The sequence below is a fragment of the Gracilinanus agilis genome, chromosome 4 (assembly GCF_016433145.1).
Source record: "Gracilinanus agilis isolate LMUSP501 chromosome 4, AgileGrace, whole genome shotgun sequence".
NCBI lineage: Eukaryota > Metazoa > Chordata > Mammalia > Didelphimorphia > Didelphidae > Gracilinanus > Gracilinanus agilis.
Genome location: NC_058133.1, coordinates 315,490,848 through 315,516,236, shown reverse-complemented (window position 1 = coordinate 315,516,236; position 25,389 = coordinate 315,490,848). Strand labels below are relative to the sequence as shown.

Sequence of the window (25,389 nt, the reverse complement as noted above, 5' to 3'; positions counted from 1 at the left end):
GCACCTATGATATGCCAGGCATGGTACTAAGGACTGAGGATACAATTAATAAAAAGAAAGATAGTCCGTGCCTTCAATAAACTTAGAATCTAAAGAAGGCAATAACATAAAAAAGGAGACTAGAAAGCGGGGAGGGACAAGACAGCAGGGAGTACCTAGTGTGGGAGCATCTTGCTTGATGGAATTAAAATTAGGCAAAGCAACAGATGCAAAGAGAGTGAAATATAAATGGTACAATGGGGGAAAGCCCCAGATTTGGATGCAAATTTTACCTCTGTGACCTCGGAAAAGTTATAGCCTCTCTGGATCTTCATTTCCTCATCTGTAAAATGAGGATTAGGTGATTTCTCAAGACCTGTTTAACTCTATAGCTTTGAACGTATGGTATTCCTTTGGCCCAAACCCAAAAATCCTATTGGATTTGCATAGCTGACATATCATGCACTTTACTGGTTAGGTCAGGCTAGCACAGTGTCTTTCCCAAATTGTGGCATCCATAATTTTAATCAATATTTTAACATTCATTCTGCAACATTTGTGGAGCACCTACTATGTATAATGCACTGTAATAGACAGAGATGAATAAAGGAGCCCTAAGTCATTATCTTTACCCTAAAAGAGCTTTCACTCTGTTTGGGGAGGTAGCCCACATATGTAAAAGGATCAATAATAACACAATAATGTAAATGCTAAGTGCTAAATGAGCTTCATAGACTGTATATGCTATTGAAGGTCAAGGAGAGCAAAGACTGTTGGGACATTGAGTAGGTTGCTCAGGGAAGATTTCACAGAGGAGGCTGGATGTGAACTGGGTTTGAAGAAAAGGTAGGAATTTGTTGGCAGGGGGAGTTATCGATAAGGGATAATGATGTAAAATGAGGAGGCATCAATACAACATATTTAAATTAGGTATATAGCATCTGCTACTGAAAAGAAAAGAAATGGCAAAACTTAGATGAACAAAGATAGGTAAGGACATTTTAGGCAGGAGGCATGACATAAAGAAGAGCAAAGGGGCAGAAAGATAGCTCAGTAAATAGAGAGCCAAGACTAAAAATGGGAGGCCCTGGGATCAGATGTGGCCTCAGATATTTCCTTGCTCTGTGACCCTGGGCAAGTCACTTACCCCCAGTTGCCTAGCCCTTAATACTCTTCTGCTTTGGAACCAATACTTAGTATCAATTCTAAAACAGAAGGCAAGGGTTAAAAAAAATAAAAAGAAAAGAAAGAAAATACAGAGGTAAAATGCTTCACCATATAGGATCTTCAAAGATGACCCTGACTGAATATGACTGTAGGTCAGGGCATAAACTTTAATTCTTTAAAATAGTAAGGGTGTCCATTGGTTACCAGCTGTTTTTTCTTGCTGGTTTTGCTATTCTGTCTTTTATTTTGGAGGGAGGATAGCTTGGTATTGTTATTATTGTTATTTAGTCATTGTCAATTGTGTCTGACTCTTTGTGACCCCATTTGGAGTTTCTTGGAAAAGATACTGGAATGGTTTGCCATTTCTTTCTTTAGTTCATTTTACATATGAGAAAACTGAGGCAAACAGGGTTCAGGGACTTGCCCAGGGTAACATGTCTATTAATTGTCTGAGGCCTTATTTGAATTTGGGAAGATGAATCTTCCTGATTTTTAGCCAAATTGGCCAATATAGAATATAACATCTTCTACCACCATGCCTTTACCTAGGCTGTCCCTCATTCTTGGAATGTTCTCTTTCCTTGGCTTTGTCTCTTGGAATTTCTAGTTGCCTCTGAAACTCAATTCAAGTGTTCCCTTACTATATTGGGTTTTTCCTCATCTTCCCAATTGATAAAATTGTCTGCTATCTCAAAAAAGTGACTTAGGACTTCTTTGTTTTTAAAGTTTTATCGACATAGTTTACTTTTATATTGCAAACATTTACAGATTATCCCCACTCCATGAGAAATCACTTCAAACAATTTAAAACAACGAAACAAAACTAATACAGGGATTCCATCTCAGAGTGAATGCAGAATGCCAAACTATATGCAACATACACATATTTGCATCATTTATTTGTATATAATTTGTATCTCTTCAGTACAATGTAATCTCCTTGAAGGCTGGGATTGTTTCATTTTTGTTTCTATCCCAGGACCTAGCACAGTGCCCGCCATTATTTTGTGTGTGTGTGTTTCTAACAATTGTTGACTTGGCCAATTATTTCTCAATTTTCCCTTCTCTATGCCCTAATACAATACCTCTTTGGGCTCTTTCCTGAATTGTAGCATCTTGTATTTCAATAACTGGCCCTACTGTGCCATTAGTTACTCTTCATCTATCTCTGACCCTCCGCTATCCTCCCTACAACAGCTTGGAAAACAATCCCACTTTGACATCAGTTGTATATCTCTGACATGCTGGCCATAGTTGTTTAAAGCTCAAAAATGCTCCTATTTATAGTTTTCTCCTGAAGTAACATATTAGGGATTTTAACTGGAGCATGTATGCTTTTTTAGTTAGTTTGAATATTTTGCCACTGATGATCTGTAGACTAGACTGGCTATCATCTATCTCTGAATGAAATTCTAGCTGCTAGTTCTAGTTCTGAATGACTTATGAAGATTCATGTTTTGAGACATTTATGTTTCATTCAGCCTTTTCCTTGTTGAAGCCTAGAGTGTCTATTCTTCTAGTGGTGTTTAAGATGAATGACTTGGGTCTTGTGTCAAAGTACTTGATTAAAGTTCATTGCCTATCTAGAGAAGTAATTTCCCCCTTTGGTCACACAATTGCCTTTTTTGGTTCAGCTAGGTGGTATAGTGAATAGGGTGCTGGGCCTGAGACCTGAGCTCAAATTCAGACCTAGGCAGCAATAAAATCTCTAATTTGATTGTGGTTTTTAGTTTAGATAAAAAAAACAAAACACAACAACAAACAGGGAGCATTACTACCCTTTTAAGGAGTCATCGTTATATTGGAAATCACATTATTCTTCATTGTCTTTTATTCCTTCCAAAGGGACTATTAAGTTGATATGAGAAGACTCATCTTTAGTTCACAAATCTTATGAATCAGTGGAGCATCCATCTCTCCTCTTCAAGATATCTTTAGAACTCCAGTTGTCTCTATATGGCCTTCTCCAAAACACAGTGCTTTAGGAGTAGCTACATGGTTCAGAGGATAGAGTGACAGGCCTGGATTTGGAAGGACCTGTATTCAAATGTGGCCTCAGACACTCACTAGCCATGTGACCCTGAGCAAGTCGCTTAACTTTAATTGCCTAGTCCTTACTGATCATCTGCCTTAAGACTGATATTTAATATTAAATCTAAGACTAAAGGTCAGGGTTTTAAAACAAAACAAAACAAAAAAAACTTTATTCAGCCCAGAGCTGACTGTAGTCCAAAAATCTGCCTCTTGGCTCAGGCTAATTGTGGGAACAATGAACCATGACTTTCTTTTCTTTCTTTTTTTTTAAAAAACAACAACAACAAAAAACAACCCTTAACTTCTTTTTTTTTAAACTCTTACCTTCCATCTTGATATCAATACTGTGTTCCAAAGCAAAAGAGTGGTATGGGTTAGGCAATGGGAATTAAGTCATTTGCCCAGAATTACACAGCTAGGATAGTGTCTGAGGTCAGATTTGAAGCTAGGACCTCCCACCTAAGGGCCTGGCTCTCAATCCACTGAACCACCTAGCTACCCCCTTTATCTTCTGTCTTAGAATTAATACCGAGTATTGGTTCCAAGGCAGAAGAGTGGTAAGAACTAGGCAATGGGTGACATAGCCAGGAAGTATCTGAGATCAGATTTGAACCCTGGACTTCCCATCTCTAGGCCTGGCTCTTAATCCATTGAGCCACCTACCTTCCCCCTTCAGTGAAAATACTTTTTATGAATTAAAAGGCAAAAAAAAAAATAGATTTCAATGTTCATTGGAGCTAATTTGGGGGAAATGAATTTCCAGTACAAGTGATCTTTGTAAAAAGAAAGGTAATTTCTTTTTTTAATCCATCAAACAATCTATTTGGAAAGACAGTGACTGCCTGACCCCAGGCAAGTCAGTCAATATCTTAAGCCTTGGTTCCTTAATGTATAAAATGGGAATAATAAAAACACCTACTTCGAAGTGTAGTGGCATCAAATGAAATAAATATATGTAAGACGAACTTAACAACCATCATCATATTTAGATGTTTCAACATACAAAGGAGAAGAAAAAAGAAGCATTTTATTTGAAAAAATGATGTTCTATGGGGCACAATAATAAAAATAAAGAATAAGATGATATATATAAGATGATTTGCAAACCATAATGCATTACATAAATGTAGCTATTATTATTATTAATATGGTCTAGATCAGTGATTTTGGCAGGCTAGGCTAATGTAGATGGTCTTATAGTTTTCCAATGTATAGACTTAGAAAGTAGTTGGGAACCCTGAAAGGCTAAATGAATGTGTCAGAGATAGGATTTGAATTCCGGTTGTTCTGTCTCAGAGTCCAGCCCGCTAGTCACTAGGCCATGGTGCTCCTGGCTAGTTTTGTTATAATTTCCGCACACTTGCTTCCATTTTCCTTCTCTCCTTTGCTCTCTCCCTGAGCTCAAACCTCATGTTATTTGGAACATGTATCAAGTTAGATTCCTTCATAAGGCTGCAGAGCAGTTGTGCTCATCTCTAAGTGCCAAGCTCACCTTTTGTTCTTACCTTTTCATTTTTTATTTTTACACAAGGAAATCTGCTATTATTGACCCAGGACACGCTGCCCTTTGCCCTTTGAACTGTTACTCTTCTGGCTAGCCATGGTCTGGCTGCCTCTTCCCTTGGGCCATTACTCAAATAGTGACTTCATTTATGATGACCACGTTGTCAACCAGAGAAATGAACACTGAACATACAAATGTCAACAGGGCTGGTCTTTAAGTCATCATTCAGACTCTTAGCCCCAGGTTAGGAGAAGCCCCCCCCTCCCCCCGTGTGTTCTCAACCATGGGGGACTCACAGTTTTCAGTAAGCAAACCCAAGCTGTAGAAATGTCGAGCTTTCTCCTGGAACACCCACTCAATGAGTTTCAGCACCTTCCCCACTGACATGGAGGCAAGTTAAGGGTTAGCTTCATGTTGGTGCCAGGGAGGGATTGAGGAGTGTGAGTGGAAACTATGTAATTATGTGAAAGTTGGCCGATTTAGCAGCCTCCAGAGTTAAGCTTTTAGGTTTGGCCAAGTGAAAGTCAAGGGGTGTGAACCCAGGTAAACTGAAGTTTCACCACAAAATAAAACCACTGAAAATTCGAAACCACGGAGTTTGCACAGTTCCATTCACAGAGAGTACGCCATTTTATGAAGCTCTAGTTTTCTTTGTGAATGGCTAAAAAACGTGGTTGGCACTTTAATGTTTGGGCTACACATTCAAGAGGGACGTTTTTCCCATGGTAGGGATCTGCTCTATGCAAGACACGCCATGAATGGAAAGCACAGTTATGTCAATTTGGGGACTGCTGACTCCTTTGAAAACCTTGGCTCCTTACTGGAGAGTCTGTCATATTTTATAATGATTACAGCTGCAAATGCAACCTCCTCCTACCCACCCCCCTTCCATGGTGGTTAACAGACTACAGTCTTCTGTCTGTGGAAGGACGGATTTAAATGGTGAATAGAACAAGGGAGAATTTATTTTAAGACTGATCAGTGGTACTGATAGCTTCATTAAATAGAAAATTGGATGTTTTCAATAGGCTGCCTAACTTTGAAATGAAACAAATGAATGCCTCTTGATTTTATTCAAAAATTTCACATCATTTATCTGTGTTGAAGTGTCTAATCAGGTTGAAGGCTGCAATGATCTTTCTTGAAATGAATTTTCAGAAACCTGTGATTTTATCAGTAGAAGGAACTCTTGATCTGGAAAAGTCCTTTCGCCAGTGCAGATGGACATTTCTCTAGATTTAGAGAGTTGCTTAAGGGCACTGAGAATTTAAATATCTTTTCATTGTTGCAGTTGTTCATTGTGGGTTTTCTTGGCAAAGATACTGGAGTGGTTTGCCATTTCTTTCTCCAGCTCATTTTACAGATGAAGAAACTGAGGCAAACAGGGTTAAGTGTCTTGCCCAGGATTACATGGCTAGTAAGTATCTGAGGTCACATTTGAACTCATGAAGATGAGTCTTCCTGCCTCCTGGCCTAGCATTCTATCCACTTGGCAACCTAACTGCCTTTAAGTAACTTACCCATAGTCAAATAGCCAGTATGCCATCAGAAGGACTATAACCTGTTATGAGCGGTATGGTGCCTTTGTACTTGGGCCAGATAAAGAGATGGCCCAAGATCCTCAGATGGTTAAAGACCTAACTGAGTAAGAATGGGAAGCCCAGGTGAACACCAAAGATTGACAATGAATACCAGGCCCACCAATATTTACTACTCAGCTGAGTACAGATCCCACCTACAGTGCCCAAGCCCAAGTAACTGAGTGAGAACCTGTGAGCTAACTCACACACCTTCTCTGGCAACTTGGCTTGGGGTTGGGTTAATGGATAGATATTTATAGTGAGAATAATTATTAATGATGTTGAAACAATGCTGTTGACTGTGGCTTAATTGAAGTATTCCCCTTCCTCTTTGATGCAGGACTATCAAACTGATCCTTAGAATAATAATAGCCTTCACCTGAGTAAGTTCAAGGATTTAATTATAATAACTCAAGGGGTAGGATCAAGGATGAGGAAAATGGTGTTGGGATGGCTATACTAGACTACAGGTGCTAATATTGGATAATCAGTTGTTAATCAAGTTGGCAGCTGGCTGGAGAGGTCCTTTTTCCCTCTCGGCCCTGGTCAGGCCCCGCCATGGCCTTGACTGGGTGGAACGAGGTTTGATGAAGTTCTTCTTGGTAATTAGATGTTTGATGTATATCTCTCAGCTATATTCAGCAATTGATAATCAGGGCAATAGGATATAGGTACTAGAGCAGGTCGATAGGCCTAACTACCCAACACCCCGGTCCCTGTTCTCAAGAATGAGAACCCTGAAAGGATCAGCTCCTGGGCTTTTATAGTGGTGGCAGCAACTTTCTTTTGCTCCTTGGCTCATGGCATCTGGGTAAATTCCAAATTCCTTTTACTGTCAGTTGTCACTCATGTTGATCTCCTTCTTCTTCTCAGAGGTTGCTACTACAAACCCCAAGGTGTCCATCTTAATGGCCAAGTCTGTGTCTACTCTGCCACTCTGCTTCAATTTTTCCTATTTCATACAAGATCTGTTATGATATCTAGAATTTTTATGGACTTTAGCAGTTTACAAAATGCAATTTTTATAATTAAATGCATTAATAAATGACAAAGCTTAAAGCCCAGAGAAATGAAGTGATTTATTCAAATATACACAGGAAGTATCAGAACCAGGGCTCAGAACTAGCTCCTTAAATTCATCACTAGCATACTATAATCCTTCACTTGTATACATGAATAGAAGTATTTTTTTAAAAAGCCTTTACTTTATATTGTAGTAGCAACTCTAAGTCAGAAGGGCAAGAGCTAGACAAACAGGGTTAAGTGACTTGCCCAAGGTCATACAGCTAGGAAGTATCTAAGACCAGATTGGAACCCAGGTCCTCCCAACTCAGGCCTACTTCTCTATCTATCGTGCTACCTAGCAGCCTCTCAATGTAGTGTTTTGAAAGCTAATATAGTAGTAGTTAGTATCTATAGACACGTTAAGATTTGCATAACATTTTATGTTTATTATTTCATTTGATCCTCACAACACCTCTAAGAGATAGGTACTATTTTTATTGCCACTTTACAGATGAAGAAACTGAGGTACTGTAGTACAGAGAGAGGGGGGTCATAGCAGTTTTTACAGGCTTTGGCTGAGTTCTAATGTCAGTTAGGAGTTTAGAATCTTGGAAGAAAGCTTCAGTTGGACCTGGGACCTCGTGGAGAGAGCAAGGGCCAGCTGAGCTGCTTCTTCTCCTTTCTAAAGATTGAAAATTTAGCCTAGCTTTGGAGTATTTGTTTGAGATTTGTTAACTTAGATAAACCCTTTGAATCTCCATACTCTACTTCATTTCCCTACCTTCCTTCCCTTACCTAATTTCTGTGAGGAGAGAATAAGGAGAGTGAATCAGAGAGTAGTTTCAAATCTGTGAGGGTTTAGCTATAATTTGGCAGTACTTTATCTAGAGAGGTTAGGTAGTCATCATCATATTCCCTTTTGATTTCAAGATCACCTTGAGAGTTGAGTCAGGGCAGGACCTTGCTCAAACCCTCTCTGCTTCCCTTCCCCCACCTGAGGTTTCTTTAAGCAACTGTTAGGGCTTCCTTTAATCCTCTTCACCTGACAATTTAACCTGAGAAGACAATAAACCCCTTTTGTGTTTAAAACAGACCTGTTAGTTACTTTATCAGTTAATTAGTAAGAAAGGGAAGAAGAGGAATAGAACCAACATACTCTGGGCTTGAAGGGAAGCCGGGGTATCCATCTTGAAGGAAGGTGTAACTTCAGAACAAGTCCCTTCCTGTGAAATTAACTAAAGCCTGTAGTTAATTTCAATTCAGTCTATTTCCCCAGTTTGTCTTTAGTCTAAGTTCTAGTCTATAAGCCCTGCTGCTCTTTGCCTGTTTAGATTAATTCCTCCTCTCCCTGAAGATCTTTGTTACCTTCAGTGTTATACTCCTTGACTTCAGCCTCATATTATATCCTGAATCTCAACATTACATCCTACCTGCAACTCATATTATCTACCTAGCAAGTCCCTGACAACATCCCTTCAAAATCCCCTTTAACCTAACACCTTTCCCAAATTCACCCATTACAGTACACAGTGGTTAAGTGACTTGCCCAGGATAACACAGCTAGTAAGTTCCAAAGGCAGGATTTAAACTCAGGTCTTCCTCATTTCAAGTTCAGCACTCTAGTCTCTGTGTCACTAATTGCTTACATTACATATACCATTTAACTTTGAAAAAGCAACTGATTTTATATAATTATAATAGCACGATGGTCTGTTATTTGGGGTTATCAATAGCAAGGTTAAATAAATACAGTGGTAATTGAGTTTGCCCTCTTCAAATGGGGAGTCACTCAGATTTCTCTTTAAGCCTCTTCAGGTTCTGTAGTTGCGCCAGACTCCTCTGGCTTCCAGCTTTGAGGTAGAAGATGGTACTCACCAATCCTACTTTAGGTTGTTGAAGGAAAAGACTCTGGGTAGAAGGCAACATGAGAGGAGCTTGAGGTCTCCATCATGTCCCTTTCCTAAGCTTGCTGCTTTTTCCTCAGCTAAAGACTTTGGAGGAGTTTCTCTTTGGGTGAGATCTGAGATTCTTTCTCTTGGTTGAACTAAATTATCACATTTGCAATAGAACTCCTTTACTTTGTATTGTCTGATATATGTTCTCCTCTATGTGATTTCTCTAACTTCTTTTTTTACTATGGAATCAGATAAATAGGTTTACTTTTAGTTGTTATGTGTTTGTTCATTGTGGAATTGGTGTTTGGTGGGGAGTCAATCCTTGGATATAGAGTTTGGGTCCTTCTTCCTCTCAGTTATTGAAACAGCTGTCAAAAGTTAGATAGAATCTGAAAACTATATCCCTTAGACCAGTGATGGTGAGCCAATGGCACATGTACTGAAAAGGGCATGCAGAGCCCTCTTTGTGGGCATGCCTGCAATTGCCCACCAGAGTTCATTTCTAGAAAACCAGAGGGACTTAGGGTGGAGCTGTTCCCCTCTCCTTCTCCACGCACCTGAGGACATTCCTCACTTCACCTCCACCTCTGCCCAGGAGCCCAACCTCACTTCCTCCCTCCCCTGTCTGGGGTAAGGGAGGCGGGGGACTAAGAGTAGGAGGTCGGGGTGGGGTGGGATGAGGCACTCAATCTCAGGGGGACATGGTGTGGCACTAGATCTCTGGGAGGGCAGGCACAGCATTTGGTCTTGGAGGCAGGGCCCGGCATTCCATCTCTAAAAAGTTTGCCATTACTAACCTAGTCTAAGAATATTTCAGGAAGAAGATAGATATAATTTGAACCCAGAATCACCTCCCTTAGGAGAGCAGAACAGTTAAGCTTCTGGCCCCTACCTCCTGCTTCCCCTCATGGCAGAAAATAGTCTTTCTTAGAGAGGAATGGGGAGAAAAGAAAAATACCTTCTGCCTCCAATTGAGCCACAACATGACTTCTATAAGCTTTGTATGAGAGGGCAGCCCTTGCCATACTTATTGACTGATTGATCTATCTGATACAGAGAAATATGTATTACCATGGCAGAATGAATGCTCCCAATACATAATACCAAATTTGATTTACAAGAAGTTAGTTTGTGTTTCTGTGAATGTACATGCATGTGGGTATATGAGATCTCTGCTAGTAGCATACCTTCCAGAATGTGATTATACATATACACATATATCTTCCCCGCTTTATATGTAAATAAATATATGTAAGTTCTATATAGATGTAGATAAGTTCGATGTTTGCTTCCTAACAAAGACTCTATAATGCTCTATGGGTATGTATGTGTGTGAATATGTCTATAGGAATACCTAAAGAATATAAATTTTCTCATAATTTTTCTTTGAATCTACCATTTTGTTTCAACAACTAATGTTTGACAAAAATATTTCAGTTACTTTTCCAATAACAGTGAATGAATTTGGTTAGTATGGGCCTATTCTCTGAGGAAAGAGTCCTTCAATGTATTTCATACCTTACTTTTTGAGGAAAATGGGAAATATTCTACTGGGCCAGAATGATGAGCCATCCACGTACAGTGGTGACCAAAGACATTTTATAGGAGAAGCCTTGTTGTTTTCTTTGACATTACTCTCGGAAAATATAGCTTATGACTCTACTAGTCATGGACTTGAACATTCCAAACTCCCTTTTAATAACCTATCATGAGTTCATCAATCATTCATTTATCTAAATTCTTTGTGAACCTTTCACATTTGTATAACTTCTCGGGGCTAATGTATTCCATATATACATGCTATAAAGACAATCTTTATCTGCCCTGGAAATATCACCTTCACATGTTAAAGGGAGCTTCCTAATTCTTTCCTATTGTTCTGTCCTTTTCATAGATATTTATTATGTTTGACTACTGTGATTAGATTTCAGTCTCTAGTCTTTTTTAATTGATTTTAGTAGGGAAAAATGATCTCTTTCCAACGGGCTGAAGAAATTTCTATGAAGCAAAGCCTTTGGACAGACCTTGGGAGAATGAGGATTCCTAGAACTGAGCACATTGCCTATAATATGATTTTTTTGGTGTGGAGGGCAGAAAGAATTTCAGGGAGACATGTAACTATGTGGAAGTTGACTTGGGTGCCATTAAGTCACTATTCCCTCACAGCGTGAAAATGCAAGTTAGTTCTTGGACCAATAAGAATTTCTCCCTTTTCCTATTGGGATATTTCAAAGTTGATATAACTGTTCAATTTTTTAAACCCTTACCTTCTGTCTTAGAAGATTCTAAGGCAGAAGAGTAGTTAGGGACTAGGCAATGGGAGTTAAATGACTTGCCCAGGGTCACACCACTGGGAAGTGTCTGAGGCCATATTTGAATCTAGGACCTCCCATCTCTAGGCCTGGTTCCCAATCCACTGAGCCACCCAGCTGCCCCCCCAATTTTTCAATCACAATTCTGACCTCTAGAACTTCTGGGATGATGCTTTCACTTCTCCATCACCTGCTTGTGGAGTCCATTTGGCAGGTCACTAAAGTTATGAGTAGTTGTGAATCCTGTGGGAATGTCACACCGAGTTTTCTACAATTTCTGATATGCTCCTATTTATCTTCAAGTATTGTTCACATTTCTGCTTTTCTGAGTTAATTCATCCTGTAGGTTGCTGGCCCTTCTCCTGCCTTCCCCCCAAGTTATTGCTTCCTTAGTTATTGCTCAATACCTGCAATAGCCAAGTTTTCCATCTAACAGAATGGTCCATTTTATCTGATGCTTTTCAGTCTGGGAAGCCTTGTAGGAATGCAGCTCTGGAAAGGTACTTTTGGCTATTGTTCATCACAGGACTGGTAAGGCATAAAGGTTGAGGAATGGGGGAAGGGACAAAAGGGAGAGAAAATGATTGAGAGAGAGCTGATAAAGGTAGGGGGAAATGCTGAATGAAGATAAAGGACCTATGTCAAGATATCCTAATTCTAACACCCAGTCAGCTTAAACTTGTGAATTTCTCCCCTTTAAAATCCCTTTTGGTTGCCTTTTAATAGTCTTGGTCCAGGGCTATAAGCCCAGATGTTTGATTTAGCCCTTAGATTAGTAAATGACAAAATCATAATATAATATTTTATGTGGCTTCACTATTTATACTTAACCTCTGATGAAGCATTAACCTTCCTTGACTAATATTTCTTGTCTAAAAGGCTTAACTGGCATCAGTACAACTGGAAGAATAATTTTTAAAAGTTCATGACAGTGAATCTGGTTGCCTACAAACTGTCATTACTCTTGTTATGGAATGTAACAGTGATAAAAACAAGAATTTTTCTAATGTAATATGACAAAACAGCAGCTATACACGGGGCCTTTGTCTCAAAAATAATTTTTCAGCATTGAATCCCAATTCAAGTCAGCATACATTAATTACATGCCCTTCTATGTAGGAGACCCAATTCTTGACATTGGTAATACAAAGATAAAAATTAAATAGTCCCTGCTTTCAAAGAGTTTACATTATAATTGAAAAAAAAAACAAGCAATAACCAAGTAAGTAAATAAAGATTTTATGCAAAACAATAATATTAAGAACTTCAAGAGGGAGAGGTTAATAACTAGAGAAATCCATAAAGACCTTGTGAAGGAGCTGCTACTTGAGCTATCCCTTTAAGAAAGTCAGGAATTCTGTGAAGAAGATGGAGGAAGACATTCTAAATGAAGGGGACCATTTCTGCAAAGGCAGAAATAAGAATTGGAAGTTGCAGAAGGGGGATCACTTCTACACCAGTTTGACTGGTCTAGTATCCCAGGGCCTTTTACTGTGATCTTATATACTAAATGAGAGGTATGATAGCTACTGGTGACTTGATAAATGTTGAATGGAACTAAAAGTAAATTGAATTCTTCTTGATGCAAATCCATGAATCCTTACAAAAGCCCTATGGAAAGTGGAAGTTGGTAGAAGTCTCTTTTGGGTTCTAGGAAGCTAAAATAAAGATCAAATCTTTAATTAATTAGTTCTTCAGGTCAAAAAAAGAACCAGGATGACTCAAACACATCTGAGTTTCACACACATTTTCTCCCAAAAAAATATGCTTAGATCATCACAATGGATACTGACCAATGCACATGACATTTTTTTGTTAACAAATTTCTCTGAAAATTCTCAAGGTCACCACTTTGACTGTGTGTTGCTCTGATCTCATGTGAGGGGATTGTGCTTGAGGCAATTATTTTCTTGTCAAGCACTGAGAACTTTTTGATGCTATAATAGAACAATTACTCAAATTTAACTGACTGAAACAGGCTTCAACCATAGAACCTCTCTTTCCAAAAAGTATACTACCACATGGAATATCAAGGAAGAGCGTGAATTGGCCATCAGCTTGATTATGAACTGGACTTAAAAAAAGGAAAAGTTAAGAGGAAAGAAAACAGAAGCAAAACATTGGCTTTAGTTTGAAATCCAATTTGTGTTGTTTACTAAGTCCATTTTTAAAAAAGTATGTATTTCTTTGTACATTTCCCCCATGCCATCATATTTCCCCATTTCCACTACCTTTTAAAAAGAAAGAAAACTCCTCTTGAAAAGAAAAAGAATTCTCATGAAAATATTGGACTTGGGGTAGCCATAGGGTTCAAATCCCACTTTTTAGACTTCATAACTATGTGCAAATCATTTAACTTCCCTAAACCTCAATTTCTTCATTTGTATAAAGGGGATAAGAATACCTTTAGTACTCTCCCCTCCAAGCCATTAAGTTATTGTGAGAAATCAAATGATTATAATAGACATAAAATACTTTGCAAATTATCAACAGCTGAAATAGCCACAATGCTGCTGACCAAGATTTATCTTTTCTAGGGCATCAAAGGATTAAATTAAGGAAGCAGCCGGAATTAACTTGGTCACTTGCTACTGGCAAGACTTAGAGGAGAGAAGTAGGTAGTATTCACTCCTCTATCTCTTATTCATTCCTATCCTTACTTTATAGGGTAGGCCTTCCCCAATCCACTTTGCAACCCCAAAGCCAACTGTAACTCTAGATAAAAAGAGGAACGATGAGTCTGGTATTCAGCACCTTCCAGGACTTTCTTTTTATGGGTTGAAAAGAAAGGAATTCTAAATGTAAATACCTCCTTTTTATCACTTAGCAAATATCCCAATCTCTGTGCTTACCTCTAAGTCTTATGAAATTGCCAAAGTAAAGAAAAAATGTTGGAGATCTAAATTCATGTTAGTTTAGTCATTGGTTATGAAACTGTGAGTAACTATTTAGTCGTTTGTCCTTCATCTTTGAAGAGGACCAATGATGTCACTGGTGCTGTCTTGACTTGCTGATGAATTTGATTTAAGTGAGGCAGAGTTGAAGAAAGTTGTTAGTCTTATTCTTCTAGAGTCATTGAAGTGCCATGGCAGGTCAAAAGTCAGGACAACTGATGATGGTCTGGGATGGAATGGATGACCTTGGCATCTTCAATGTCTAACCAAACTCTATAAGCACTCTGTAGTGTCTGCTTTTGCTGACTTCATAGCTATTGACTATTTAGTAAATGGTAACAAAAGTTCATAGATTAATGAAAATTTCTCAGGATGACTAGAGCCAAATGCTCACAAAACACTTTTTTCCTATGCCTATTTTAAAGTGAAAATATTGGAGGAATGATTGAAAGTTTATGATTATGATTAATAGTTGATGTTTATAATAGCTCTGTAAAGTTGGTCAAAGACTTTATAAACTCATTTGATCCTTACAATAACATGATAAGAGTTAGGTGAAATTATTACCCCCATTTTACAGTGGAGGAAGTTGACACTTAAAGAGGGCTTAACTACTTAAGACAATTTATGATTTGCCATGGTCAAAAGCTTTGTAAACGTTGGAGGTGTGTTTGAACCTAGGTTTCTCTTGATTCCAAGTACAGTGTTCTTTTTTTTTATCACACATTTCAGAATAAGATCATAGAAATTTTAATGAAGAAATATCTTAGTGTTTTCTGTCTTTCAGTTTCAAACACATTTTGATTTGTAAGCTATTGAGACCAAGAGAAACTATGTGACTTGCCCTGGATTATGCCAGTAGGAAAATAAATTTGGCAGCAGTGTAGAGGATGGATTAGAGAGAGGAGAAACTAATAAAGAAAGACCATTTAGAGGGATGCTTCAATAGTCTAGACCAGTGATTCCCAAAGTAGGCGCCACCACCCCCTGGTGGGTGCTGCAGTGATCCAGGAGGGTGGTGATGACCACAGGTGCATTTATCTTTCCTATTAATTGCTATTAAAATAAAAAAAAAATAAATTCCAGGGGCACTAAGTAATATTTTTTCTGGAAAGGGGGTAGTAGGCCCCAAAAGTTTGGGAACCACTGGTCTAGATAGCTAGGTGCTAGGTGCTGTAGTGAAAAGGGTACTGGGTCTGGAGTCAGGAAGATCTGGGTTCAAATATGACCTCATACTAGCTATGTGACTATGGGCAAGGCATTTAACCCCACATGTCACCATTCCTCATCTATAAAGTGAGCTGGAGAAGGAAATGGCAAAACACTCAAGTATCTTTGCCAAGAAAAAACAAATAGGGTACAAAAGGGTAAGGCATGACTGAAAAAGCACTGAACAACAACTCAATATTCCAGGCAGGAGATAAGGGCCTGAACTAACATGCTGGCTATGTGAGTGGTAAGATGTTATAAAAGCAGTGCCAATAGAATATGGCAACTGAGTGGATGGAGTGGGATGAGAAGGACAGAAAAGAATTGCAGGTTAATCTCCTAAATTTTTTTCCACCGCAGATTTTTTTTTTAAGCCAGACCAGTGATTTTGTTGGTGAAGGGAGCTTTCTATGAAGGACTTCTCCTGTTTATGCAGATCTCTAACTTCACTGAAACATTTAGACTTAGACCGTTGCCTGTGTTACTGGAAAGTTAAATAATTTGTCCAGTGCTATACAACCAGGATTTGTCAAAAGTTAGACTTGTACCCAGGTCTTTCTAATTCAGAGGCCATGTTTCTGTCCAGTGTACCATACTAATCTATGCACTCCATGGAAGTTCCTCCACTAGAAGTCCTCAGATGCTCAATTCCCCACTTACTGTCTTCTTTGTTTTTCCTTTCTCTCCCTCTTATCCCCTTTACCAATACTGTGGTTTCAAGATTTAATCCTTTTGCAAAAATGAAGTTCCTGGCTAATTAACTCTCATAAAGGTAAACCTGGAAAGAGCTTCAATGATGTCATATATAAAGTACTCTGTACTTACAGATAGGATATGTATATGTACTAGCTATTATTATTATCATCATTCCTGGTTTAAAAAAATTCACAGTTAATCTGTCTCACATTTCATCATTATTAATCTATATCTGAAAGGGACCTCAGAGGTCATCTAGTTCAACCTCTGAATTTTACATATGAGGAAACTGAGGACAGGGTTGCTAAGTGATTTTTTGCAAAGTCAGGCAGGATGAACCTGGGTCCTCTGACTCCAGAGCCAATGGCGATTCCTTATATGAAGTTAATCTACATAATCATTGCAAACTAACTCTACAGCTGTCCTAGGGGGTACGGTGATTAGATATAACTGGAAAATAATTCAAGTGAATAGTTGCAATGAATATGTCTTTAATGCTAATTAATTGATAATAATTAATTTAATATTAGATAATTATATCATTGTTATGATAATCATATTGTAATTACCATGCAATTTTGTGATTAATTTAATAACTATAATAATCATAGGGAGCATTATTCAGGTCAAGGGGTGAAAGGGAGAGGAGGCATTTTTTGAAAGGATCTTTTTCTACAAGTAGGCATTCATATTCCAGATATTATTGGATTCCCTTGTTTTTTTAGGTTCACTTGCATACAGAAGCAAGATATTTGGCAATAAGGTTCTGTGTAACACTTGACCTAGGGCAAAAAGCACTTATGACTGTATGAATAAAGAGAGCCAGTTGACCAGTGTTAGGGATGGAGGTGAGATAGAGAAAGTCTATGTGGTGAGACTCTCTTCTAGCTCTCCCCTCCCATTGAATATATACTGAAAGATTTTGAGGGGTGTCACCCCCAAAGTGGGTGACCTGGATGGTCATGCCACCCACAGGAGTTGGTGTCAAGGCTTCCCTATAAGACGAGGTATGGGGGACCCCAATCCGATTCCAAATGAGGGCGGGGTTCATGCAAGCCTCCCCTGAGGTCAGACAACTTCACAGTGGGTGGTCTGGCTTCCAGATGGAGGCAGCCAGACCAAGTTGTGATTCCCCTCCACCTCATCTCTCAGATACTCTGGAACGATATCTGACTAATGAATGGCTTTTTATTAATATCAATATAGGGATTGGGGAAAGGGGTAAAGGGCAGAGGGGTACCCTCTTCTCTATTTCTATGGGGTCCATTGCTCGGGTGGGAATCTTTGGGGTTCCCACTCCTAAGCGTCTCCCACCCCTTCTCCTTCTGTTTCTATTTCTATCCTTCTCTATAATTGCAAGTTAGACTAGAAAGGGTCTCTCAGCAAGGCTGGGTTATGGGGGAAGGAGCCTAAGAGTTTGCTCCCAAAATGGAGTCCCCAAACTTAGTTCACTCGTTGGTTGAAGTCTTGCTGGGTGAGATGCGATGGGATGCCTTTGACCAGGGAATCAGGGTATCAATGTCCAAAGGAAGATCCTCAGGAAGCCCTCAGGACTAGATTCAAGCTGAGATGTTCTCCTCCCTCTCTTAGTCCTCCGCGGGATGGTCCTCCTCTCTCCCTTCCTCCTCCGGAGATTCCCAGAAACCTCTCTGGTCCCAATTGTCAGTAACTGTCACCAACGGCCTTCTTCTGGCTCTTTTTGTCCCATTCCCCATCCTTACATGACTAATATTAAGATTTGACATTTCTATAGTGTTCTCAGGTGTTTGCCTTAGGTCAGGAGTTAGCTTTTTGTCCTCTGTAGTATAGTATGTAGAGGGCTAACGGCCCTCCTTCATAAGGAAGTAAAGATGGAATTGGGAATGCTGAGGCCAGTGACTGAAAATTGATAGAAGAGATGATATCAGAAGAGTGACTAACTCCTGTTCCTGAACTCTTGGACCATGGTTCTGAGCTTCCTTCCGAGTTCCCTCTGAGTCTCCTCCAGGGATCTAAGCATCACCCTGATGTCAGAGAACCCATCTCCACTGGAGGCCCACTCATAGAGCAACCTAACCACAGCGTGTGCACCCCAGCTTCCAGTAACCTGATCTTTTTTTAGTACCCACTCTGTGGCAGTATTCCCCTCCTTGGCTCCCAAAGGAATCCCATGGGTACTATAGGCCCTGCTGTCTTAGCTCTATGCCAGTAATAATGCATGGCTGGAAGCCATCAGACTTCTCTATTAAAGCTGCTTGGATAATGAGTGTGCCTTCTATATAGGACGAGGCTTTCCTGGCCCCAGAGGACCTGTAAGGATCCTGTGGCCACTTGGCTGGAGAGACAAGAAGCCAAGGATTTTGTTCCACTCTCTGCTCCAGCTCTCTAGGACTATTCCAAACCTTCCCCCACTTCATTTTTCTTTATTTATTACATACACCCTATTTTTAATCTTTCAATAAAATTTCATACTCATAAGCATTTTTTTTACAGATGAGGAAACTGAGACACAGTGATATATAAAACTATAAATTTAACAAATCCAATATGTGACTTTCTAAGTTGTCTTGTTTGTTTGTGTTTTCTTCAGGCCTTCCTATTATTCCATTCTGTGTAATGTTGCAATGTAATGTGCAAAAAATGTTTCAATGACCCTTTATCTTTTTCTTCTCTCTTTCTTCCTTTCTTTTTTTTTTAAGTAGTGGGAGAGGAGAGAAGGGCAATTCAGCTGTCAGCCTCATTCTTCCCTCTCCCCCAAATGGAAAATAAATTGTATTTATAACAAATATGCATAGTTAAGCAAAATGTATATATTCCAATACTGATGGAATCTGGAAAATGTATGTCTCATTCTGTACCATTTTAGGGAGAGAGAGAGGGACAAAATTTCAATTTTAAGTAATCAAAATTGATCATTTTATCTTCCAATTCTCTTTTTCTCTTGTTTTGTCATGAATTCTTCCCTCATACATAATCACAAAAAGCAATTCCTTCCTTGCTCCTCTAATTTCTTTATGATGTAACCTTTTATATATACGTTGCATATTCATTTGGTGCTTAACTTGACATATTTGGTCTATATATTTCTCTCTTTTTTTTTTTACACCCTTACCTTCTGTCTTGGAGTCAATACTATGTATTGACTCCAAGGCAGAAGAGTGGTACGGGTAGGCAATGGGGGTCAAGTGACTTGCCCAGGGTCACACAGCTGGGAAGTGTCTGAGGCCAGATTTGAACCTAGGACCTCCTGTCTCTAGGCCTGGCTCTCAATCCACTGAGCTACCCAGCTGCCCTCTGGTCTATATATTTCTGATAGACTGCTTTTCGTTTTCTGGGCAGTTTTTGTCTAATAGTGAATCCTTACCCCAGGAATTGAAGTCTTTGTGTTATTAAACACTATTTCTATTTTTGTTTGCATCTTTGTGCTAAGTAACTAATTTGTTTCACTGATAAATTTTTGGTTTTGAACCAACCCCGAATTATTTTTATGATCGTTTATTTGTTGTACATTTGATATCTGGTATGTTAAATCTTTGTTTTTCCTACTTTTTTCCATTTTCTTTGAGATTCTCGTTGTTTTGATATTCCAGATGAATTTTATTATTATTTTTTCTAGGATTGTGAAGTAATTCCTTGGTATTTTGGTATGACTCTCAATAAATAAATGAATTTAGGTCATATTGTCATTTTTATATGGCAATAAAAAACTGTTTTATAATGATATTCATATAATTCTTTTGTGCTTAGTAGGTGGACTGCCAAATAATTTATAGATTTTATACATTATTTTAAAGGATTTTTCTTTTTTTAATTTCTTCTCACTGAGTTTTGTTGTACAATATTGAATGGTTAATATGTATGGGTATATTTTGCTTTGCTGCTTCTCAATTACATAAGTTATTGTTCCAATTAAATTTTTTAGTTGACTATCCTAGATTCTCTAAGTAGACCATAATATTGCCTATAAAAAAAGCAATAATTTTGTTTCCTCCATACTCATGCTTATTCCCTTAATTTATTTTTCTTGTCTTATTACTTTAGTAATCATTTCTAATATTATATAAAATAATAGTGGTGTTAAAGGAAGAGCCCTTTACCTCAGATATTGTTGAAAATGTCTCTAATTTATCTCATCACATATGATATTAGCTCTTTTTAAAAATATGTATACTTTTATAAGGAATGGTGCAATTATTTCTAGGTCTTTCTGGTATTTTTATTAATTAAAAAAATTTTTTTAAACCCTTACCTTTTGTCTTGGCAATGGGGATTAAATATCTTGCTCTGGGTCACAGAGCTAGGAAGTATCTGAGGCCAAATTTGAACCTAGGACGTCTCTTTTTCTAGGCCTAGCTCTCAATTCTAATGTGCCACCAACCTGGTATTTTTTGGTATTTTTAAACAGAAATGTCTGTTGTACTTTGTCGAAAGTTTTTTGGAAAGGCTTCTATTGGGATAGCCATGCAATTTTCATTACTTTTGTTATAAATATGGTTTATTATTTTTATATTTTTCCAAATATTTAACCCACTTTGAATTCCTTTCTTCTTTGCTTCTTCCCTCCCTCCCATTCTTCCCTCTTCTTTCTCTCTCTCTGAACAGCAACACTTTATCATATAATCTTTCAGTAGCTCAATTGTATTTATGTTTCTATTTCTCTTGATTCCTATGTTTGCATTCCAAAGTATCTACTTAGCTTTGGTATTTTTATTAGGAATGAATGGAAGCCTTCTGTTTAAGAAAGTGTCTATTTTTTATTATAGAATTATTTGTTTTTCCATATTAGTTATTCTTAACTGTAAGTCTTTATCATTTGCCTTTTGGAGCATCGTATTCCAAGTGTTTCTCTTTTTATAGTAGTAGAGTGAGGTCTTATGTGATTCTGACTGTGTCTTCAAGGTAACTAAACTTTCTGGACATTTTTAGTATTTTTTTTTTCCTTTTGACTTGGAAGCTCTAAATTTTGACTTATGACACTTCTGGAAACTGTCATTTGGGGGTTTCTTTAGCAGGTGACATGGAAGATTCTTTCTATTTTTACTTTTCCCTTAGGTTCTCTTCAGTATGGGAAGTTTTAATTTATTCAGTGGTTTTCAGGTAGTGCAATGATTGTTTAATTATTTTTCCTGGGCCTGTTTTCCAGGTCAGTTTTTTAAAAAATAAGAAATATATTAAATATTAACCTATTTTTCCAGTCTTTTGATTTTGTTTTAATTTTTCTTGTTATTTTCTTGTTATTTCCTATATCCATTTGGTATAGTCCGATTTTTTATGGAGTTTATTATTTAGATAAGATTTGGACTATTTGTATTAAGCTTTTTAATTGCCTTCTAATTCTTTTCTTTAGCAGTCTCATTTAATTTTTTTTATCTTGTCTGAATTAAACGGGGTCCTGACACTGGTTCCTCCAGGTGCTGAGCATTGTATTCTTCATGGACCTCAGGAATTGCTTAGGTCAGTAAGCTATAAACTTTCAGTATGCTAAATAGTTTAATCTGTTTTGTAGTGTGAATTAGGATTAGGTATGATCATTTCCCTCCAAGCATGAGCTTTTCAATTTTGTCCTCTGATCAAGAATCAGACTGACAAAACTGTAGGCTCCAGGTGTCCTTCATCTGCCCCATATGTGAACTTGAAGGTCTCCACATCTGAGCTCTTGGATGGGCTTTTTTAGGGGGGTGGAGAGAGAAAGGGGATGAACCTAGAGCCCACAGACTTCTGGTTATTTATTTGTATGAATTAACTATTTTCTCCTTGGTGCTCTTTTTTTTTATCAGTTGGAGTTGATGAGAGAACTAGACTGTTATGCTCGTGATCACTCCAATATCTTAACCAGAAGTCTGCCTTAACAACTTCAATGAAGTTATCAATTAAATCTAAAAAGGATTTTTCAAAATATAAATTCCTTAGCCATTTTTAATTGTTTTTTAGTTTCAAAATTCAAGAGATTAACTATAACCTTTTGTATTTTCTGCTAACTTGAACTCTTATTTTCATGCTTGATCTGCTATCATTTTTCAGTCCTTTTAATGAAAGAGTTACTTGCGCCCTGAAGGAAGATAGTTTCACTGTTTATTTAATTCATAGTTGCTGAATGTTTGCTTTATCAACTGTCAAGCAGAATCTCCCTGGAAAATGAACAGGCTCCTGGCTAGCCCAAACTGGAATTCATTCCTTCCCCAGTCTTTCATCACTCCTCAAAAGAATCAACTCCAAAACTGAGTAAGAATTAGTCATTTCTGTTCTGCTGCTGACAAAAAGATGCAAATTTATACACAGAAAGGCAAGTACTTTGACCTTTTGAAACCACACTATAATTTTTTAGTGTTCACAGTTCACAGACTTTTAAAGCTGGAAGGTACTTGAAAGGCCATCTTATCTAACCCATACCTGCATCAGAGACACCTAGAAGTTATCCTAACAATCAGTACTGAGTTGTTTTGTTGTTTTTTTTAAACCCTTACCTTCCCTCTTGGAATCAATACTGTGTATTAGCTCCAAGGCAGAAGAGTGGTAAGGGCTAGGCAATGGGGGTTAAGTGACTTGCCCAGGGTCACACAGCTAGGAAGTGTCTGAGGTCAGATTTGAACCTAGGACCTCCCGTCTCTACGTCTGGCTCTCAATCCACTGAGCTACCCAGCTGCCCCCAATACTGAGTTCTAATGAGGAGAACCTACTGCCTTTTGAAGCACTCAATTCCATTTTGTGATACCTTTAATTACTAGGAATGCTTATTTGTCACCAAGCCTAAATTTGCTTCTTTGCAACTTCTACCCATTTCCTCCTAGTCTACCCTTCGGACCAAACAGAACAAATCGAATCCTTATTCCAGGTGACAGATCTTTAAATACTTGAAGACTGACATAATATTCACTTTAAGTCTTATTTTCTAAAGTCGAGGCAGGGACAGGTAGGTGCTGCAGTAGACAAAGTGCCAGAACCTAAAGTCAGGAAGATTCATCTTCTTGAGTTCAAATGCGACCTCAGACACTCACTAACTGTGACTCTGGGCAAGTTATTTAACCCTGTTGGCTTTAGTTTCCCCATCTGTAAAATGAGCTGGAGAAGGAAATGACAAACCACTCCAGTATCTTTGGCAAGAAAACCCCAAATGAGTTCACAAAGAGTTGGACACAACTGAAAAATGACTGAACAACAAAAAGTAGCAAAATAGATAGAGCACTGACTTGGAATAAGAAAGATCTGAATTCAAATGTTGCTTCAGATAACAGCTATGAGGTGAATCATTTAATCTTTCTCAGCTTCTGTTTATTCAGATGTAAAATGTTGTGAGGATAAAGCATATGTTAAATGCTTTATAAATCTTTTTTTAATTTTATTTTTATTATTATGCAAAACACTTCCATATTAGTCATTGTTATAAGAGCACATTCATAAATATACAAAACCCCAAATGAAACCTGATGGGAAAGACAACACCAACAGTTCTTCCTCTGGAGGTGGATGATAACATTCCCCATCATAAGTCTTTCAGGATTGTCCCAGAGAATTACATTGCCAAGTTTTCACAGATAATCATTGTCCAATATTTCTGTTACTTTGTACAATGTTCTCTCAGTTTTGCTTATTTCACTCTACGTCAGTTCCTGAAGATCTTCCCAGATTTTTCTAAAATCATCTTACTTATCATTTCTTATAGCATGAGTATTCCATCACAAACATGTGCAACAATTTGTTCAGCCATTCCCCAGTTGATAGAAATTCCCTCAAATTCCAATTCTATAATGTTTTGCAAATCTTAAAGCATTATATTAATGGTAGCTATAATTATTAGTTGATCTGTGGCAGTCTGGTGAAGATTACAGACCCTTTATCAAAGTAATGTTTCTAAATGCACAAAATATAATACACAAGACTACCAAGGAAACCAATCATATTGAAATACAGTTATCAAATTTTTTTTTTTAAGTTCAGGAACCTCAGGTTAACAACCTCTGACCTGAACCATCTCTAGGGTTCTTTCCAGATATGATAATAAAAATGGATGCCAGTCACTCCTTTCAAGAGCCAGCAATGAGTTCAGCCTCAGGGAATAGCTTTCTTCCAAAAGTCTCAGATATTAATAACCAACAGAGTCCTATAATCCCACGCAGATTTTTACTTTCTCTTGCTTCTGCCCAAACTTCGCCAATTCACCATTTCGTCAACACTCCATTGGGCTTTGAGAGTAGCCGAAGACTAGCTATTCCCCAGAAGCTGTAACTTTGAACTTTTCCAAAGCACAAGTCTTCCTCTGAGGATCTAGCAACATATTCTTTAAAGGCCAGACACATGCCAAATATATGGAATGGTTATTTCAAAAAGCTTCAGAAGAGTCCATGTGAATGAGGAGAACGTGGTGTGCCTGATTTTTTTTCCAAACATTTATTAATATTCATTTTTAACATGGTTACATGATTCATACTCCTCCTTTCCCCTTTGCCCCCCGCACTCCCCCCACCCATGGCCGATGCACATTTCCACTAGTTTTGTCATGTGTCCTTGATCAAGACCAATTTCCAAATTGTTGGTAGTTGGATTGGTGTAGTAGTTTCGAGTCCACACCCTCAATCATGTCCACCCCGACCCATGCGTTCAAGCAGTTGTTTTTCTTATATGTTTCCTCTCCTGCAGTCCTTCCTCTGAATGTGGGTAGCATTCTTTACCATAAATCCCTCAGAATTGTCCTGGGTCATTGTATTGCTGCTGGTACAGAGGTGCGTTACATTCAATTTTACCACAGTATATCAGTCTCTGTGTACAATGTTCTTCTGGCTCTGCTCCTTTCGCTCTGCATCTGTTCCTGGAGGTCTCTCCAGTTCGCCTGGAACTCCTCCAGTTTATTATTCCTTTTAGCACAATAGTATTCCATCACCCGCATATACCACAGTTTGTTCAGCCATTCCCCAATTGAAGGACATACCTTCCTTTTCCAATTTGTTGCCACCACAAAAAGCGCAGCTATAAATATTTTCCTACAAGTCTGTTTATCTATGATCTCTTTGAGGTACAAACCCAGCAATGGTATGGCTGGATCAAAGGGCAGGCATTCTTTTATAGCCCTTTGAGCATGATTCCAAATTGCCAGCCAGAATGGCTGGATCAGTTCACAGCTCAACCAGCAATGCATTAATG

General features: G+C 38.3%; 1 protein-coding gene across 4 annotated transcripts in view; it reads left to right on the top strand.

Annotated features, from left to right (window-relative positions):
* The window catches only part of FILIP1 (filamin A interacting protein 1), a 292,121-nt gene that overhangs the window by 65,077 nt on the left and 201,655 nt on the right, over positions 1-25,389 (top strand). Inside the window, exon 1 of one of the 4 annotated variants that reach the window (XM_044676114.1) lies at positions 14,040-14,090. The exons of the other annotated variants lie outside the window; for them this stretch is intronic. The gene's annotated coding sequence lies outside the window, so the exon portion shown is untranslated. Of the gene's footprint in view, positions 1-14,039; positions 14,091-25,389 lie in introns of those variants that run through there. 4 annotated transcript variants of the gene reach the window in all.